Source organism: Silene latifolia, chromosome X (genome assembly GCF_048544455.1).
Source record: "Silene latifolia isolate original U9 population chromosome X, ASM4854445v1, whole genome shotgun sequence".
Taxonomy (NCBI): domain Eukaryota; kingdom Viridiplantae; phylum Streptophyta; class Magnoliopsida; order Caryophyllales; family Caryophyllaceae; genus Silene; species Silene latifolia.
Window position 1 is genome coordinate 151,655,976 of NC_133537.1, and position 3,937 is coordinate 151,659,912.

The window sequence follows — 3,937 nt, forward strand, 5'->3', positions numbered from 1 at the left end:
AGCTTGTTCATTGTCAAGATAAAGATCTTCAATAGATCTTTGCCCTTGTTGTCGGTCTTGATCGATAGCATTAACAATATAGGGATTGAAAATCCCTTCAAACTCATCGTCCCAAAGGCCACAAACTTCATCTACTTGATCACTAAAGATCTCTTGAGTTGATAGAGACAACTCTCCCATTTTCTTGTCTTGGCCAATGAGGCCATCTTCTTCATTGCTTGACTTTGGTGAGCTTTTCAAGCTCTCTTTGTTACAATTCACTTGCTCTTTGAATGGAGCATCTTCAATTTTATTCTTCCATTGGGGTTCCGACTTCTTCCTATCATCCTTCCGGCTATAATGATCAATCATAAAACATGGTTCTTGCAAACGGGGAGCTCTCATGGTCTTGTCAAGATTGAAAGTTATACTCTCATCTCCCACTTCTAGAGTGAGCTCTCCATGATTCACATCAATTACTGCACCCGCGGTATGTAAGAAAGGTCTTCCTAGAATGATTGGAATGTTGGAGTCTTCTTCCATATCAACAATAACAAAGTCCACCGGGATGAAAAATTTCCCAATTCGTACGGGAACATCTTCCCATATCCCTAATGGTGTCTTCGTCGATCTATCGGCCATTTAGAGTGTGATATTGGTGCATTTAAGCGCTTCCATCCCCAACCTTTTACTCACCGAGTACGGCATAACACTCACACTAGCCCCTAGATCACATAAGGCTTTGTTGATCGTGGTGTCGCCAATGGTACACGGTATTGAGAAGCTTCCCGGATCCTTGAGTTTTGGAGGTGAACTCCCTTGAAGTATTGCACTACTCACCTTAGTGAAGGCGATAGTCTCAAGTTTCCGGATCGACTTCTTCTTTGTGAGGATGTCTTTCATGTATTTCGCGTAGGCCGGCACGTGATTGATTAATTCCGTGAAAGGAATTGAGAGTTCTAAATTCTTCACAATTTCCATAAATTTTCCAAGTTGGTCATCAAATTTGGGCTTGGCTTGACGACTTGGAAAAGGAAGTCTAATCACAATGGGCTCCTTCTCCTTGACCTTGTCTTCATTTTTCTTTGAAATTTCTTCTTTTGATGGTTCTCCATCCTTGGAGTTTTGCACAATTTCTTCTTTGTCACTAGCTTCCACAACTTCATTCTCAACTTGCTTCTTCGGTGCTTCATACCTTGTACCACTTCTCAAGTGAATGGCACTAACCGTTTCATGTCTTGGGGGATTACTTTGAGGTGGTAATTGCCCATTTTGTCTTTGTGAGCTTGAAGATGCTAGTTGAGTCAATTGGGTTTCCAACATTTTGGTGTGAGCTAGGATGTTGTTGATCGTGGTTTCCTTTGCTTGACTATCTTTTTGCATTTGAGTGAAAAACTCTTGTTGATTCTTTTGCATTTGAAGGACCGCTTTTTGAACATCAAAACCTTGGTCATTTTGTTGAATGTATGGAGATTGATTTTGGTAACCTTGGTTTTGGTTGTAAAAGGGTCTTTGATTTTGGTTTCTCATGGGAGGTGGGGTGTATGTTGTTTGAGGGTTTTGAACATTTTGGCTTTTGTATGAGAGATTTGGAAGGAATTTGGTATTTTCATTGTAATAGTTGGAATAAGGGGTACCACTCTTGTATGCTTGGAAAGCATTCACTTGTTCATTTGTTCCCCTACATTCACTTGGGTCATGTCCCAAAGTTTCACAATTCTCACATATCCCACTTGGGATTGATGAAGATGCCGTCATGGCATTAACATGATGCTTTGGTGATTTTGAGGCTTCTTCAAGTCTAGCCATAGCTTTTTCAAACTTCAAATTGATGGTGTCAATGTGGGCATTAAGTTGAGCACCCAATTGAGTAACGGAGTCCACTTCATGCTTTCCTTCTCTAGTAGCCTTGCGAGGTCTACTATATTGTGAGTTATGGACCGCCATTTCCTCAATTTTGTTCCAAGTTTGATTGTCATCAACTTCGGTGAACATTCCATTTGATCCCATGTTGAGAATGTTCCTTGAATCTTCATATAGACCGTTCCAAAATTGTTGTACCAAGAACCACTCGCTAAGTCCATGGTGAGGACATGAGCGACAAATTCCTTTGAACCGCTTCCAAGCTTCATACAAAGATTCTTCATCCCTTTGCTTAAAACCCGTAATTTGAGCTCTTAGCATGTTAGTCTTTTCCGATGGATAGAACTTTTTGTAGAAAGCTAGAGCCAACTTTTTCCAAGAATCAATTCCGAGAGTGGCCTTGTCAAGGCCCTTCAACCATTGTTTCACGGTGCCAATTAGAGAAAAAGGAAATAAGACCCATCGAATTTGGTCTTGAGATACACCGGTTTGAGAAATCGCATCACAATAGTCACAAAAGGTCTCCATATGAGAGTGAGGGTCTTCACTAGGCATCCCCCCAAATTGGCTTCTTTCGACTAATTGGATAAATGCGGATTTGGCAATGAAATTTCCGGTTAGATGTTGTGGTGTGGGAGTACCATTAGGTAGGTTCTCCTCGGTGGGTACGGAATGTGATGAAAACTTAGGCATTGTAGGTTGATTTTGTGTTGTATTTTGTGTTGGGTTCTCTTCACCTTCTCTTGCAAAAGGGTTGATGAACTCAATAGTTGGTTGAATATCTACAACCTCACCAATACCTCTCAAATTTCTCCTAGCAAGTTTTCTATTGGTTGTCAAAGTTCTTTCAATTTCACGATCAAAGGGTAACAAGTCACCTTGTGATCTTCTAGACATGCAAAATATCAAACAACTTGAAAACAATTAGAACAAACCTTGAGGAGTTTTAATTCCCCAAGGCAAAGAAAGACACAACTAATAACAATATAAGAAAATCTAAATCAAGTTAACACCGTCCCCGGCAACGGCGCCATTTTTGGTCGGGACTATATCTTTTCGGTAACTTGTCGTTAGGAGCACCTAGACCAAAATACAATTTATAGCTTCACAAACAACTCTACAATTAGTAAAGAGGCAAGTAAAGGTCGGATCCCAAGGGACGGGAATTGAGATGAGATTTCTATTGCAACTAGCGGTGTCTTAGGGGTGTCACAATTGGGTTGATGTAGTAGGTCACTAAACTAAATAACAATGAAGGTAAACAAGCAAGATGAATTAAAATGGTTGTAAACAATTGATAAAAAGCACTAGGGTATCATGGGGTCATAGGGGATTCATGGGAATTGATCATACAAACATGTTCTCAAATTATAAGCAAGCAATTATTGTTGTGATGGATTGAGTTGGGTTATATCGTACAATCCTAGGACAGTTTGGGTCCCGGAGCCGAATCGATTAGATTGTACAACACCTACATGTCGACTTAGTCTTCCCTACTCAACAACATGCATGGTCTAATGAGACTAGAGTTGGTGTATGTCTTACAAGTCTCATTGAAAAGATAGGTGATGGGTAAAAAATGCAAGGATTCATAGGCTCGCATTTCATCAAACATAACATGTGCATGAGTTGAGATCATAACAAGCAAGCAAATAAACCATGAAAGCATATTAATTTAAGCATGAATCATTCCCCATGTTGGTTTTGTTGGGAAATGTGTCCTCAACAATAGTGCGATCATATGATTTAATATCATAATTAAATCTCAAATTAAGAATACGTGAGATATGATTTTTATATATATATTCGACTGATCATCATTAATCAGTAATGATTGGCTGACTAGAGTTTGACATTACTGTCGTGTGACAGTGGTGGTCAGGTGATCCCTTAAGGTCACACCTAAAGAACAATTCCTTTAATGGATAAATTGATTAATTGTATGACGATACGAGGTAATCAATTCCTTAAAAGTGAACAATTTACTTGTGAGAGAGAAGAATAATATCTTATTATAATGGGATTAAATAAGATTTATTTTAGTAATAAAAATGCTTTATTACTAAAATTGCATATTGTTTGAGAAACAATAGAG

General features: G+C 39.0%; 1 non-coding gene across 1 annotated transcript; it reads left to right on the plus strand.

Annotated features, from left to right (window-relative positions):
- The first annotated feature begins 2,056 nt into the window (after positions 1 to 2,056).
- On the plus strand, positions 2,057 to 2,163 carry LOC141624444 (small nucleolar RNA R71). The gene has a single exon (XR_012534251.1). It is a non-coding gene; the product is annotated as a small nucleolar RNA R71 (small nucleolar RNA).
- The last annotated feature ends 1,774 nt before the right edge of the window (positions 2,164 to 3,937 follow it).